The following is a 17237-nucleotide window of genomic DNA, read 5'->3' as shown; positions in this document are numbered from 1 at the left end:
GTCACAATCTGAATAATAAACACCCGTTATTCGTTAAACTATGTGCCACATTTCTGAGTTAAATGCTCCCCGAAAAAACAAAATACAAACATGGACACAACATCGTATCTTTATTGATGTCAAAGCTTTGGTTAGCTTAGGGTGGAAAAATAAAATGGAGGCGTAGAGCAATTGATATGTTTCCCATCTAAACCAGGATTTATATTGTCATTTCTTAGCCTATGTATTATACATACATTAATGTAAGGACATGGTTGTGTGTAGTGCCTGTCTGCCAATTGTGATGGCCTTGCCTCATGTGCTTATGAAGGAAAGATGAGGCAGAATTATTGGGATGGGGGAGTGGGTCTGTGGTCATGTTGGCTGCTAATAATCTTTCTATAGGTTAACATGTTTGTCACATTGTTTGCCCCACAGGCTTACTCTACATAATAAATATCGCACAATAATTATATACACATTAGATCTGTTGTCAAAACATTATCGCATGAGTAAAAACAATAGTGTTGCACAGTGCGGTATATTGTTCAGAAAAATAACAGCATGCATGGCAAGAGGGTTCAAAGCTATAGCAAGTGTTGAGGGCCACGATTAGGAGTGTAAGGTAATGTTCTATGGGAAGGTTGATGACTGCCAATAGGGTTCAGGGCCAAGTGGAGAAGTGGAGTAAATACTGGGGGAAATTTGACATCTTCCATTGGTGTTGAGTTGCGTACAGTGGGTGGTGTACATTAGGAGGTTTGGCGGCTGCCACTGGTCTGGGGAGACTAAGGGCAGACTGGCGGGTGGGAAGAGGCAGTGTTTATGGTGCGGCATTGCTTACACCTTTGCATCCATGTGAATTTGGTTGTGTTATTCATACAAACCAGGCTATTTTCCCAGTCACACCTGTCCTGCAAAAAGGTGACAATCGTAGTCCTCAGAACAATAGGAAGTACTGTCCTGTTTGAACAGTATGCATGACATATCACCCCAGCAATTCCAACATACGATTATCAGTATCCCCTGATATCTCTGCAGAAGTAGTGTTGCATAGTTAGGAGCTCCTGGTAGCCCGTGATCTAGTCGTCCGTCATTCACGGAAAAAAAGAATGGTCATCAGTGAGGCAAATAGGTATGGAGAGCGAAATTTCGGCCACATAAAAATCCACTGCTTTCACAACATTAGACCCAAACAGTGGTTCTTTCCCTGTGAGGGTAAGATCCTCCTGTAAAAAACAGCCACAAGAGACCTGTGCCGATGAGGCCATACCTAGACTATTTTCGGCACCATGTAAGGATGCAATTTCGGACCTTGTGAGAGTTAAAAAGGGCTCCTATAAGGGCTTACACAAGTCCAATTGAGCTGTGCAAACATCCTTCACCATCATGAACACTAGTATCCGCCCTCTGGCCACAGTCAAAGTGGTCATGCATGCAAATGCATCAGTTTCAAACATGCCTTTATTTGACCTGACTTTGCCCCGTTCAGCTCTGCTAGTCATGGGTAAAAAGAGAAAGATGACACGTCAAAATAAGGAAAAGGCTGGGTCAGCCAGCAGTAAAGGTCAATGTGATCTTGCTTCTGTTTATAACATAAAACACCTCTTTATACATCCCTGAACTCATGACCAGTGCTACCCTCAGAGTGCCTATTATTACTGGGCCCAAGGACATCACTGCCATTGCCACTGAGGCCCGATCCAATGTCTGCTCCACAGTCTCTGGATCCCAGGAAATCACTGCCATTACCACCGAGATCCGATCCAATGCTTGCTCTACAGTCTCTGGATCCCAGGAAATCACTGCCATTGCTACCGAGATCTGATCAAATGTCTGCTCCACAGTCTCTGGATCCCAGGAAATCACTGCTATTACCACCGAGATCCGATCCAATGCTTGCTCTACAGTCTCTGGATCCAAGGACATCACTGCCATTGCCACCGAGGCCAGATCCAATATCTCCTCCACATTCTCTGGATCCCAGGAAATCACTGCCATTACCACCGACATCCGACCCAATGCTTGCTCTACAGTCTCTGGGTCCCAGGAAATCACTGCCATTGCCACCGAGATCCGATCCAATGTCTGCTCCACAGTCTCTGGATCCCATGAAATCACTGCCATTACCACTGACATCCGATCCAATGCTTGCTCTACAGTCTCTGGATCCCAGGAAATCACTGCCATTGCCACCGAGATCCGATCCAATGTCTGCTCCACAGTCTCTGGATCCCAGGAAATCACTGCCATTACCACCGAGATCCGATCCAATGCCTGCTCTACAGTCTCTGGATCCCAGGAAATCACTGCCATTACCACCGAGATCCAATCGAATGTCTGCTCCACAATCTCTGGATCCCAGGAAATCACTGCCATTACCACCGAGATCCGATCCAATGCTTGCTCTACAGTCTCTGGATCCCAGGAAATCACTGCCATTGCTACCGAAATCCGATCCAATGTCTGCTCCACAGTCTCTTGATCCCAGGAAATCACTGCCATTACCACCGAGGCCAGATCCAATATCTCCTCCACATTCTCTGGATCCCAGGAAATCACTGCCATTACCACCGACATCCGATCCAATGCTTGCTCTACAGTCTCTGGATCCCAGGAAATTACTGCCATTGCCACCAAGATCCGATCCAATGTCTGCTCCACAGTCTCTGGATCCCAGGAAATCACTGCCATTAGCACCGAGATCCGATCCACTGTTTGCTCTACAGTTTAGGGATTCTTGCTGCTCAACTCTGGCCAATCCTCTGTTAATACGGAGAAGGCCCTGCACATCAGAAGTCTCTTCCTGTGAAACTGCTTCGATTATGTAAATCGGACACAGGTTTTCGAGATGCGTACAATCCGGGCTAATGACATTAAAATTGTGCACTGATGTGAAGAAACTCAATGTGTCACCTCCTTGGTGTATTTCTTTCCCGATGGGTTGGCTGACTATGTCGCTGAATACTCCCAGTTCTTTTTTCAAGCTGGATACACATGCTTTACCTCGCACTGTCACATAGTTCCTAATGTGGCTAACCAAGATGGATGTCACCTGTTTGTTAATGATGCCCATATCCATGACTATCCACCCTCTGTCCCATCTCAAACACTTCCATCTCAAACTCCTACTCTGGGGGCTCCTGTTTAGTCCCTAATGGGCCAGAAATGGGGTGGGGTGTCCCACCATCCCAATAACAATGATTATTGGGAATGGTTGGTTGGGTTGGTACAACAGCGGCGCCTGACAGCACTTTTCTAGCTCTTAGTTAAAATACCGGGGGTCACCTTCATCTTTATCAACAAGACGGTTTTCTAGATCACATAGATTGTTTTGGCTCAATTGCACTACAAGAGACTTGACTTCTGGATCCCTTTTTTTTGGATGGGTGGGCCATTATCCAAAAGTATGCTGCTAAAGGGAAACTGGACAGACCGAAGGGTGGTTACTCCTGCGTATAAAGAAGCCACTTTTACTCACTGAGGGCCATTGCAACTCTTGCCTAGAAACACTCATGTACAGGCACATTATAAAAGCCATGTCATATCATCTATGATCCCCCATACGCCCTACCCCATGCAGCAGTCTTCAATGGTTTCGAGGGATGGTTTGACTCTGTGACCTCTGCCTCTGCTATTATATTGACTGGAGATTTCAATTCTTGCATCCCCAGTAGATTCAACCAGCTGGCTGAGGTAAACAAACCATATCACTCAGGTCTGGCTGTCGAATGCAGGCTTCATCACTCCTGTCCATGTGGCACTGATTGGCTGAACCTGCTCTAATGTAGCGGGTTTGATATGTTGAATGGAGCCTGCTCCTCAGATTGTCCACTGCAGTTCACAAGGTCTACCGCTGTCAGCTCCAGCATCATTAACTATGTTTTTGTGGCAAAGACCACTCTTTGATTATCAATTTGGCTATAATTCAACGACGTAAGAGTGACCACTTGATAATTGTCCTGAACCTTGACATAGAGAAGCATAATTTTGAAGACCAGATCACGGGGTCAGTTTCGATTAACAGCACTCTGACCCGTGTAGTGTGGACCTTTACTAAAATAGAGGCTGCCTTGGCCACAGCCCACAGGGTATTTGAAAACTTATGTTCGTGTGGACCCACTTCTACATCCGATTTGGATCAGCACTTAGGCCACTAAATAATGCCAAGATATGAGGAGTGTGTTGTCCATGAACAAGAGTATTTTTTAAAGTTATTTTTATTTATTAGATGTTCTTTGATTGTGACATTTGAAAACCATTTGCCTTGGTTATTTATATAAATGTGTTAACAGTGTGTAAAATCTAAATAGCAAAAGAACAATATATCATCTTCGTCGATTACAGTCTCTTCGATATTGTTTTTATGCAGTTTTTCTTTTAAATTGTTAATTGCATTAAACATTTCTTGCAAAGGTTTCACCAGAGCTATTGTGAGTCGGGATTGTTGTCCCCTCAACAGTTCTAGCCACCATTGTTCCATTGTTCTTCCCACATAGCTCTTTGTGATCTCTCTCATTAATTGTGTTATTTTGTCATCCATTTTTGGACAAAACAACACTAAGGGCCTCATTACGAGAATTGAGGTAGCCATGCATCTATGAGCTCCATGGCTGCCTCCGTTCTGGGCTCCATTACCGGGTTCCTGCAATGGGGACTTACCGGGTTACTCCGAGATAGGAAGACCCGGTAAATCCTCCATGCAGGAACCCATCCCTATTCCCATTTGAGCCCCCATAGGGCTGCATAGTCTGCAGTGGACTTTGTGCTTTTGGTTGGACTTTGTGTTGACTATTTCTCCTGTTGGGAATAGGTTCAACCTAAATCTCATGTATTGGTCCCTATTTAACCAATTTGGAAAAAATTCCAAATAATTTGGTAGAGTGTTTAATGTTCTGCCTTCCAAAAATGGTTACCCATATGTTTTCAGGTCTTGTCTTTCTTGTTGAGTTTGAATTGTAAGTGGTTTCAACCCAACACTCCAACTAAGTCAATGGGCCTCATTACGAGTATGGAGGTAGCCATGGTGCTATTAGCGCCATGGCTGCCTCCATACCACAATCCGGGCCCGGGTTCCTCGAATGACCCGGTAATTCCCCGTCCGAGGAACCCGGACCCGGTCCATCCCCATTCCCATTCGAGCCCCCATAGGGCTCAATGGGAATGGGGATGGAGCTAACAATGGGCCCGTTAATGACGGGCCCGTTGTTAGCTCCCAGGTCCCCTTGCGGGACCCGGTAAGGACGCCTGGTTTTTGCAGGCTCCCATTGCGGGTCCCGCGAGGAGACCTCGTAATAGGGCGCAACGGGTTTACCGGCACCGGCACCTTTACCGGTGCCGGTAAACCCGTTCCGCCAACCTTATAGTGAGGCCCAATGCCTAGTATGGGATGCCCAATGGAAACCCTTATTTATATATTTTTATGTCAAAAGTTCTTTTATTTCTGGATGATGTACCCTTATATAACGCCCCTCTCTTTGAATCCCCCACGGTCTCACTGAACCAAAAAATAGGGTTTTTTGCAAGGTTAAACGATTTATTTGAGGAATTGAACAATATATATATATATCAAACTTGTATGAATATGAACAATATCTGAATATCACACTTATGAATATTTATGCAATGATCAGCAATGGGTAATATTACAATATCAACAATCTCTTTAATCAATTAGGAGTAGGAATAGGAAGAATAATGTAGCAGAGAATATCTTTGTATGGTACAAGGAAATGCAATGATAGGAAAGAATGCAACACAGAAATAAAACTTGATATGAATTCAATCAAAGACAATGTGATCACTCTTTCCCCCTGTTACTACTCACTCCCCCCAATATGCAATATGAAGACATGGAATGTGGGCACACAGGCTTCAGGAATAATAATCAACAATTGCAGTTTCAATCCCGATTCCCCCAGCAAGCTTAGAGAGAACAGTAATTATTTGAAAACAGGACAATTGCTTTTAAATGGGGTTTGAAATTTGTATTTGTATTTAGTTTATTTATAAAGCGCAGCCAGGCCCTGGGGCATATGGGCGCGTAAGGTAGAGCTGGTTACAGGGGAGCAGTTAAACAGAGTTACGTTACAGTTAAAGGAAGGTTACAGTTACATAAGTGTGCAGTTACAGAAGGTTACAGTTAGATAAGCGTGCAATCAAAACAATACGGTCGGCCAGGTTCCAAAATGGTTACAGGTAGGAACTGGCATAATAAGCAAGTGCATGCGCAGAAGTTAAGCTGTCAGGAGTCCGTGTTAAGGAGCCAACACTTCGTGCTATGTTTGAACCGGTTGAATGAAGGTTCTGCGCGTAGATGTGGGGGGATGGTGTTCCATAGTTTGGATGCTTGTACTGGGAAGCTAGCTCCACCTGAGTTGAGGAGTTTAAATCTTGGTATGTCAAGGTGTTAGTTTGGGCTGCTCTAAGAGGTCTCAAGGCGGAGTGTGGTGTGAAGTGGTTAGTGAGGTATGCTGGAGCAAGGTTAGCCCTGACTTTGTGTGTGAGGGCAAGCGTTTTCAGTGATATTCTGTGCTTGACAGGGAGCCAGCGTAGGTTACGTCTGGTCTCAGATATGTGTGCTTTTTTGGGGATGTTCAGGGCAGCTCTGATTGCATTGTTTTGGACTACTTTTATTCATATTTTTATGGCTGGTGCCCAAGTAAAGGGCGTTGCAGTAGTCTATCTTGGAAAGGACTAGAGCTCTCGCTAGAGTGATACAGTTGGGTGTGGAGATGAATGGTCTGCATGCAGTGATAAGCTTGCAGGTGTAGGCAGCTGATGACGCTACTGCGTTAGTTTGTTTAGAGAGGGATAAGGTAGCATCGATGTAAATACCAAGAGTTTGTGTTGTTAGAGACTGAGATGAGATTGCCATCTATGGTAAATGCTTTGAATGAAGGATTGACCATAGATGAATGGGAAAAACGCTAGAAATTATTATAATTCGCAAATAGGATTCAGAACTAGTGAGAGTTGCTTTGGATTGGTTCAGGAAAACAATAGCAATGATTGTTGAATGATTACCAGATTGAAAACGAAATTCAGAGGTTGGATGCAAGAAATAGCTGGTTTTACATGTGGTGAAATTGAGCCAAATGCAAAATCGCGGCAAACCTTGCTGCGCACAAAACAGCAAAACTATCAGGTGTTGGAATGTGGTTCCTGATTTGTCTGACAGCTGAGTATGTTAGCTTCAAGATGATATTCAAATTTCGTTCCTAGCATGTATGGTTCAGAAGTTACAGAGGTTTTAGTGAAGGTCGATTTTTCTCCAAAAAGTCAAGATTTCAAAATGAAAGATGCACTGTTGAAGATTTGGAACAACGATTTTTTAACACTAGGGAGTCTATGGAGCCGCAAATTACACGACAGCACAGCCACCGATCCAGAGGCGCCTTCGGATGGTTTCTATCTGCTTGAGACAATTGCCTTTCTGCAGAAAATATATATTAGCTCCAAGATGATTATCACTACAATTATCACAGGATTATGTGGATCAGAAAAGGAGTCAGGATAGACAAAAGAGATTCAAGGATACAGTCCGGATATGTTGGAATGGGTTGGATTGGGTTACTGAAAACTAAGAGATGACTATTGACATTTCTATGCTAAATACTCACTACTATGGCTTTGGAATGGAAAGGGCCAGTCAAAGATCTGGTCAAAGGTTTGGCTGGAATTTGCTCGCCACTGCACAGGTCTCAGGTGCTGAGTTTTGCTCTCAGCAAGGCACTCTGGTCTGCACGGCCCCTTGGACTGGATCTGATGGGTTCTGGGTTACAGCTCTGCTGGACTGATCTGGATCTTGGGTTCTAGCAATGGTTCTTGGCCAGAGGCAGCCGACACAGCACAGCCAGGCTGTTGAATTGGTTAGGCCCTGTGGAAATTTAGGGGTTAAAATCAGGTTTCAAGATTTTAAAGGCCCTCTGAGAAGGGTTAAGCTTTTTGGGTTAGGCCTCTGTTTCAGGGTTCTGGAGTCTGGTTCTGGATCTTCCTTCAGAGCGCTTTGCCGGTAGATCAGTGATGAGTGAATATGTCTGTCTCTCTGGATCCTATCTGGGTCCTCAACAGTCCCTATCTATCCATCTTCCAAGGGGGTGGGGAGGCTGATTATACTATGCCCAACCCTCTAAGGATCTGATAGGTCAAAGAATTCTCCCTCTCCTGACTTGTTAAGGGAACAGTGTGCCATGATGTGTCATCATGTGTCAGAGTGACACGGTGTTTAGGGTCCAGAGAAAATCCCTCCCCTTTGCTTTTACCCAGAAAATCTATTTTTCCCAAAAACATATTTCCAATATGCACAACTTGTTAATAATACATATTTACATGGCAGATTGACTAAGGTATGTTTCTGTCCAAGCCTCATCTTCCTACTAGTGTTGGTTCACAAATGACAGTTTTTCGTGCTTTTGGGCGCTTACTCAGTGTCACTTCTGTACTAATTTTTACACATGCATACACATATCATCTGGGCAATGTTCATGTTCCTAAAATAATCACAATTGCTAGAATATGAACTTTTTCGTGGTTCAGTCTCTGAATGTCGCAAAATTTCAAGAATAGTTTCTACTTGTGAGCAATCTTTTCATATTAATAATCTCTAAATTCCACATTTTTGTCAGTTCTGTACATTATTTTATAAGTCGTTTCCCAAAACAATATTTCTGTGCTCGCTGAATACACACAATGGTTTGTCTCCACCTCCAAGGTCGTGGCTGGGCTAGAGAGTCACATGGGCTTGTCTTCCTGGGCAGTTGGTGTCAGTCACACCCGAATTAGCATTTTCTTTCAGTTCAAGGAACCCATTGTCTCTTTCCCAGAGCAGCAGAGGAAGTCTCCTCCCCTTCTCATTAGCAACCCCATGAGATATCCTCTCCTTTTGGTGGGAATGCACAGGGTGGTGTATTCTCAGTGGGGGGAAAACCTCTTTGAAGTTTTAACTGAATCAGGTTACCTTATAGTCAATTGTGACATTGTTCCTTGTGAAAAATTACAGTTACAAATTTAACTAAGCAAACATATCTCCAATTCCAGTCTTTTTCAACATGAAAATCAATGTGTGGCATCCCATATTGCATTTGATGGAAGTCCCTTCTTTGGCATATTTAGCTTTTGAGACACAAGTTTCACCTGACAAATTTAGAGATCGCCAGCGTCTGACAGAGGCGAGTAATGGTATTGCACCCATTTTTGAGATATTTCTTTCCAGCAAGCATCTTTAAAGGTGGATTTTGTTCTGATAAAATATACTTCTGCTGACATTATATTTATGTGGATTCTTGAAGTAGAATGATGTTTAACACCCAACAAGGAGGTTGGATCTTTTTTGTGGTTTGTGAACCATGATTTTTGCAAATTTGACAACCAAGAAAAATGTATTTCCACATAGCTCTGTGTTTCTTTTGCAATCATTTTGCTCTGTGGATAGCCCAATGGTGAGTTCTGGCAGTGGTCTCCTGTGCTGCCACTGACATAGGCAAAAGTGGATGGCGGCCTATTTTTCAGATTTTTTCTGCGCACTTCTGGGTGATTTTAGCATGCATAATGCTTTCCAGTGGCCATTCTGATGTTCCTAATGCAAGCAGCGCACAGGAATGTTGCAGGGTCTGGAGTAGTGGGTTTAAAACATCCCACAAGCCCCCCTTTTGCGATTTGGCATTGCGCGTCCATCAATGGGAATTCGCAAGACTGGGATGTCTGCTTCATCTCTTCTGAATCCACAAATGGCAAAGTTCATCATCTTTTCCTCCATCAGGGGTAGAACGATCGGTTCTGCTCACCAGTCCTGATGTGAGTATTGAGCGATACTCAGGGCCCCTCGGATCTTTCCTCCCGGTCCCCGGGTAGTACTTCTTGGTCAGTCTCCATGGATTCCAATCTACTATGGGTGACAAAACAAAAACATGTTTGTAGACATTTCCCCACCATTATTAATATAGTGGGGCGGACACATACATTTTGATAAATCTGGACACATTTTTATATGGTAATCATGGACTATATATGGAGTATTTTAGAGTTGGAATTTTATGGAGCTGGAGTGGCCCCCTCTGGGGTTCCAGAAGACTCCTCCAGTTGCTGCAGAGTGTGCCTAGGATGGCAGCACTTTAGTTGGTTAATGTGAACCCACTTATCTTCCCCCTCTGCCAAACTGCCTTTGGGGATGCAGATTTTGGAGGCGACTGGTGAGATTTTGTCTACAATTTCAAAATGACCCCTCCAGGTAGGCAAAAATGTACGCTGTTTGGCCTGGTTCCTTTGGAAATTTTATAAGTAGACCCGGTCTCCTACATTGTATTCCTTTCTATTAGTCTTTAAGTCATAGTGGGTCTTCATGCTGTCGGCTAATCTCTCTAGATTTCGCTGAGCGTAGGCACAAGCATGTTGAAGGTGTTTTCTTAGATTTTCTACATACTCATGAGTTGTGGAGGCATTTATCAATGTCTGCTCTTGGGTTCTGTAGAGCAGATGCTGGGGAAGTACCATCCTGCGTCCAGTCATCATCTCAAACAGTGACATTTAAGTTGCAGATGAAGGGATAGATCTGATGGCCATCAGGACAAGAGGTAATCGAATATCCCAACTTGGCCCAGAATCGGCCACAAACATTTTGAATATGCTCACAGCGATTGAGAATATCACTGCCTAAGTAAAAGGGGCCAGTGACGTCTCTCACGACCCAACAACTATAGACTATGCTCTTGTTGCCTATGGAGATTTTGAGCATACACCTGCTTGGTAGGAGATGTTTGGAATTTGGTGTTTCCAGATCCATTTCCCATTTGTCTATCAGTTTGAATGTGGGAATGGCTGGATCTTTTGGGAGTTGGCGGAACATGGCTTCGCTGATGAAGCTCTTACCGTTATTCACACACACTCGGGGGAGAACAGAGTCCTTTCCTTCATTTAACTGAATTGGGATGAACAACTGCTCTGCAATTTGCTGAATATCAGCCAGATTCTGAGCTGATTTGACATTTTTCTGGACTATAGGACTGGGAATGTCTGATTGTGGATTGGTAAAGAATTTCAGAATGTTTCCTTCCAGTGTGGAGTGCCACATTAAACTGGAAGGAAGGTTGATTTTCAGAAATAGAGAGGACCCACCATCACCAGTTTGTTGTCCTACTGCTATTACTGTCACATCTGGAAGTGAAATTCTATTTGGTCAGATTTTTGTTCAACCATGTGGCCGGTGCCGTTTAAACTAACATGGTTGACACTCTGTTTTAATTTTATTGGTCAGCTTGTCTGGGTCCAGAGGACCTTGTTTACACAGTCTATTAGGGGTGACAACCTTCTCAGGAGGTCATTCCCTAGTAAACTAGGGGTGCCCTTTGGAGTCACAACTATGACTGTGTGTTTCACCTTGTGTCGCCCAATTTTAATATCCAAATCCGCAGTCCCTTGAATGGGAATTTCCTTCCTGTCAAAGCTCTGAAGTTGTCCAGGAAGAGAGGTGAGAGGAATTTGGTAATTCTCCCCCCTTGCTGAATACAGTTTATTAAAGGCCTTTTTGGACAGAAGAGTAGCTTGGGATCCAGTGTCCACCAGCGCCAAAATTGTGCCTTGCCCCTGTACTTGAACCGGGGCATAGTATCTTCCCTCCTTCTCTGCAAGGGGGCACAGATAATGAACATTTTTGGACAACTGGTGGGTTAGTTTTTTAGTTTTGGACATTCAGAGAGAAGAGATTTGGGCAGAATTCTGTGGGGAGTCCAAGGAATCTGCAAAGAAAAGGTGGCGACTAGAGATGTGAAAAGTTTTGAGTTCCCCTGGTTCCGGTTCTGGGCCGCCCCCCCCTTTTTGGAGGCAGTCACCAGGATGGGTTTAAACGAGGGGATTTTTGTGTGGTTGGTACTGGGGTTGGATGATGGGCGGCGCTAGCTCAGTCCCCACATCTACCCAGTCTGGATTTGAATCCTTTGGGACCCATTTTGCCTTGGAAGGAGTTCCCCCATCTCTGAAGGAGAAGATCCTTTTCCCAGGATCCTCTGAGGATCCTTCTCCTTCAAATTGGAAGACTCGTACCTCCTCCTCAATATGGGTCTGTTTTGGTTCTTTGTTTCTCCTACCCCCCTCTGCTCCTTGGGTGGCAGACTTTCAGGGGCAGAAGATTTTGTTTCCGGTTCCTGGGTTTCCATGGGCTTTTTACAAGTGGGGATGGAAGCTTCCTCCAAGGCTTTACACCCCACTTCCCCTTGTGCCTCCTCCCTGGGAACCGGTGGGTTGTTGGGGTGCTGCCCCCATCATTGTTCTGGAGCACCAAGTCCAGAGTTGGAGGCATTCTGTGCCGGCATGCCCATCTGAGGGTTCTGTTGAGCCCTCACCATGCGACCCAGATCCTGTGCCATGTTTTGGACCTGGTGCTCTAGCTGTGAAACCCGCTCAGGCTGATACGGGGTTCCCATTTCTCCCCTGGGCTGATCCCGGGAAGGGTAGCTATCCCTACTCTGGTAATACCCTGGGTTGGGAAGACTTGGGTACCCCTCCACCCTTGGCCTTCCCTCTCCCGGATTAGGTTGTCTGGGCTCAGGAAATTGGGGAAAGAAGGATGGATGATTTTGGGGTTGGAAGTTTTGTGGGTACCTGGGGAAAACGTTCTGCTCAGGATTTGGGGAATTTCTACCCTCCTGGGGGAAGTGAGGAGGGAAGTTCCCTGGGTTAGGTGCTTGGTTGGATCCTCCCCTTGGGCTGGAGGAGTCCACACATAACCAAGGATGGGTCAGTTCCCCTTGTAGCGGGGACTAATATAGTCAGGGGAGTGAGGGATCCCATGTGTGGGACTACCTCCTTGGCTCCCTGTCTGTGACTGGCCCGAGGGCCTTCTGGGCTTGGGATTATTCTGCTATGCCAATGGGTTTTTAGGCCCCCCATCTCCAAGTCCAAGATGGGGGCAACCTTTACCTCTGCCAACTTAGCAGCAGGTGTGTTGGTTGGTTTGGGGCTTTTTTGAGTATTTTTGTTTTCTATGGGCTTTTGTGCCTAATAGATCCCAGTAGCCTGTTCAATGACCCAGTCTAGTGATCTTTTCTCATGAAAATCTCTCACTAGATGGGTCATGATGTACTTTGGTAGAGCGTGGAAAAAAGTATTAACACATTCTTTGCTGTCCGTGCGCATCATTCTGGTAGTCTACGCATTAGCACACTTTAGTTCCTGCACAAATTCTTGTGGGGCTTGATCATCCCCACATTGCAAGTTGTAGGCTGCCTTGCGAGCCTACTGGGGATTTCTTTGTACAGAAAAATGCTTCAAGATGGCGCCGTATAGGTGGACCATCTAGAATGATTTTGGTCCTCCAGCCCCGCAAAGAAACTGGAGTATTCTGGTGAGAATGTCCATTTCACATACTTAATGCAGCTACTGCTGTCCTTCAAATGGAAAGTTTCCATCATCTGCTCAAATAGCTCTAAGTGCTCCCAAACAGAATACTTAGCGTTCTTATGATAAGGCGTGATGACACTCCTTATTGCCTTGATTTGTTTTAAGGGGTCCTTAAGCAAGGCTCTTTTTGCCTTATTGGCCTTCTTGGTTCGGGTAACCCTGGTCCAATCCTCCTCTGACTCAGAGGCACTGCTCCCAGAGGTGCCCGTCTGGTCGTCTAGGTTCTCCCAGATTCTGCGTGCCTGGGAATGGCTGGCAGAATGTGGGGACCTAGTCTCCTGTGTCCTGGGGCGCTCAGAGGAGTCTTCTGATTTTATAATGGATCCTAAGAGCTCTGAATCATGTACTCTTTTCTCAAGATCACAAGACTGATCATAAATGATATATTCATAGCTGCTTCCATTTCTACCTCAGTTGCAACACCGGTCTATAGGATACACTTTTTTACCCTTGAATACAGGGCTAAACTGTAGTAACTACCACAAACTAGTCTATCAACACTTGTGCTGATTACTTTCCAATGTCTAGAAGGTAACAATTCAGAACATATCATTCACAACATTGTATTGCATTGAATATTGTACCTCTATGCTCTGGTTCCAGTTATGTTATGTTATGTTATGTTACTTTGCATTTATATAGCTCCTTATGTAGCATTGGTATGGTCTGAAGGCGCTGGTAGGTTGAACGCCCCTGGGAACCGAAGTTCATGTCAGTAGAGAGAGTAGAGAGAGTCAAAGGTGCGTGTCAGCACCGGATATGTGTGCAGCTGGTTGTTACGCTCACCTGGTTCCCACAGGGGCATAGATCGGACCCGGACAGCTGCGGTCTCCACCAACGTGATGCGTAATGAAGAGATGATAGTCTGGACTGGCCCGCCTAATCTTGTCTGCTGGACTCGTAGAAGTATTCTCATGCAAGTGGAGAAAGGGATTTAGCCACCCATGGACTTTAGTGATGGCCCCCCCAACAGTTCTCGTTCTCCCCACTAATCACCACCGATATCCCCTTTTGGTAATGTCACCATATGTTTTTAAATGATGAGCTCTCCATCCTGGCATGCAGGGGCACGTAGATACCAGTTACTTCACTGGGTTGAAGGTACTAGAGGAGTTCCGGGGGAATATTAACTCCAGTGTCTATAAAGTTCAAAGAGTTCAATATGTCCGATGTTCACTCTTGTTCCATTCCCTTGTTAGGTTGCAGCGGGGTCCAAAAGAATATTGCCTTGAGGCAGCTGATGACGTTCAGGTAAGATTCTGTATTACCAAACACTGTCCAGTAAAAGTTGCGTGAGTTTAACTTGCGGTTTTCTCTCCCTATTTAGGTGCGGCATAGGAAGATGCGGCGAATTAAAGAATAATACCTCCGGTGGTAAAGCAAGTAAGCCTATGGTGGCAAAGAGATTGTCTTTGTCGGTTTTCTCGGCTCACCTTGTTATTCCTTTTGTTTTCCCCCCAGGTGCTGGATTTTGACGAAGAAAATGATGGAGGCAGCGCCGAGTCGAAAGATGCGGTGGACTGGTGAGTATAACGCGGCACTGCTGCTGGCAAAGCGATGCGTGCTGAAACAATGTCCTTTCCAGGCTCGTAGATGTGCTGGGTCCGGAATCAGGTAAGGAATCAAATAATGTCCGTGATCTAACCTCTTCTCCTTTCTTTTGCTTTTGTCTAGGAGCTCCGGATTAGAGGCAGGAGTGGCAGAAGACTGGATGCTGACTTGCAGACACAGTGAGTGTCACGCTGCTGGATGCAGAATAATGCGAAGCATGGGCTGCTGTTTGGGCGTGGTTTAAATAGCCTGCAAAGTAGTCCCAAGTAAGAAGTTCCCCAGAACCAGACCCAAGTGAAAAATAGTCCCTGTTACAAAATAGTCCCATCCAGGCCTCACGTTGGCTTAGACTCATTTGCAGCATGGTCTGCATAACGTAAGTAAAGTTTATGAGCCTGGCGCCTATGGCGCCAGGACTGTTTTCTATGATGAGCCTGGCGCCTAAGGCGCCAGGACGAATTCAAACAGCCCCCAGCCGGGGCTGTTGAGTTTTTTAATGAGTATCTGGATGCCTGCTCCTGGGGCTGATGGACACGATCTGGATGCCCGGGGGTAGGCATCATGACACTGGTGTGGCATTTGTGTAATAGCTGCTTCTTAGCGGTAGGTGTGGTGGTTGAGAGATTAAGAGTATGTGGTCGTTCTGGCTGGATTTATCCAGACCGATTGTGGCTACGTTAGGCCTGAGGAGAACGCCGGCTGGGGTGGGTGTATCCACAAGTGTTTAGTTAGAGTGATGGGGAGTATGAGGCAGATGTTGGTATGAGAACAGCTATACCGAATGGTGTCATAGTATCTCTGTGTTCTAGTTGAATGGTGGTGTACAGAAGAGAGCAAGCGTGGTGATGTGATATGGTGGGTTACATGCTCTTTCAAACGTTCTATGCATTCTAAGCCTTTCCATGTAAGTCGTGCAATTGTATGCTCTCCAGTCCTTTCCATGCACTCCAGTCCGCTCCATGCACTCCAGTTCTCTCAATGCACTCCAGTCCTCTCCATGCACTCCAGTTCGCTCCATGCACTCTAGTCCACTCCAGTCGGCTCCATGTGCTCCAGTCCGCTCAACGCACTCCAGTCCGCTCCATGCACTCCAGTCTGCTCCACGCACTCCAGTCTGCTCCACGCACTCCAGTCCGCTCCACGCACTGCAATCTGTTCCATGCATTTGAATCTGTTCCATGTACTCTGATCCGTAACGTGTATTTACAAGTTGTTTTATGCAGTCGATCCACATATTTCACCTGTCCCATCTACATACTTCCCCATATCTTTCACATATTACACCAGTACCTTCCACATACTTCATCCGTCCAACCACATATTTCACTCATTCCATTCACATACGTGACCCGTTCCATCCACATACGTCACCTGTTCCATCCACATACGTCACCCATTCCATCCACATACGTCACCCGTTCCATCCTCATATATCAGTCGTTCTATCCACATATGTCACTCATTCCATCCACATACTTCACCCGTTCTGTCCGTTCTATGTACTCATCCATTCTATGCACTCATCCACTCTTCGCACTCATCCGTTCTATGCACTCATCCTTCTCTATGCACTTATCTGCTCTAGGCACTCATCCACTCCACATGCTCTACGTACTCATCTGCTCTACGCATTCATCTGCTCTATGCACTCATCCGCTCTATGCACTCATCCGCTCTATGCATTCATCCGCCCTACGCAGTCATCCACCCAGCGCACTCATCTGGTCTATGCGTTTGTCTGCTCAAGGCACTCGTCCGCTTTATGCCCTCTCAAGCTCTATGCACTCACCTACTCTACGCACTCACCCGCTCTACGCACTCACCCGCTCTATGCACTCACCCACTCTCACGTACCCCTCCGCTCTCACGCACCACTCCGCTCTTATGCACTAATTCGCTCTTACACACTCGTCTGCTCCATACACTCGTCCGCTCTACCCATTAGTCTGTTCTATGCATTCATCCACTCTAAACACTCCTCCGTTCTTACACACTCCTCCGTTCTACATACTCTTCCACTCTGCACACTCTTCAGCTCTGCACACTCTTCCACTCTGCGCTCCTATCATGCTCTGCGCACCTTTCATGCTCTGTGGACTCATCCGTTATGCGCACCCATCCGATCCTGGTACTCATCTGCTCTATGCACTCGTTCTTTACGAGCACTCATCTGCTATATGCACTCATCTGCTCTACAAGGTTGTTCGCTCATACGCAGTCATCGGCTCTATACACTCCTCCGCTCTAAACACACATCCGCTCTATACACTAATCCGCTCTATACACTCCTCCGCTTTATACACCCATCTGCTCTA

The 17237-nt window shown here is 45.6% G+C and overlaps 1 long non-coding RNA gene across 1 annotated transcript in view; it reads left to right on the top strand.

The window, feature by feature from the left end:
* The window catches only part of LOC138481627 (uncharacterized), a 174932-nt gene that overhangs the window by 58668 nt on the left and 99027 nt on the right, over nucleotides 1-17237 (top strand). The gene's annotated exons all lie outside the window — the stretch shown is intronic.

Source organism: Ambystoma mexicanum, chromosome 5p, assembly GCF_040938575.1.
Source record: "Ambystoma mexicanum isolate Mex_15411 chromosome 5p, UKY_AmexF1_1, whole genome shotgun sequence".
Lineage (NCBI taxonomy): Eukaryota > Metazoa > Chordata > Amphibia > Caudata > Ambystomatidae > Ambystoma > Ambystoma mexicanum.
Note: the sequence above shows the minus strand (reverse complement) of the source record. Positions and strands in the feature narration are given on the sequence as shown.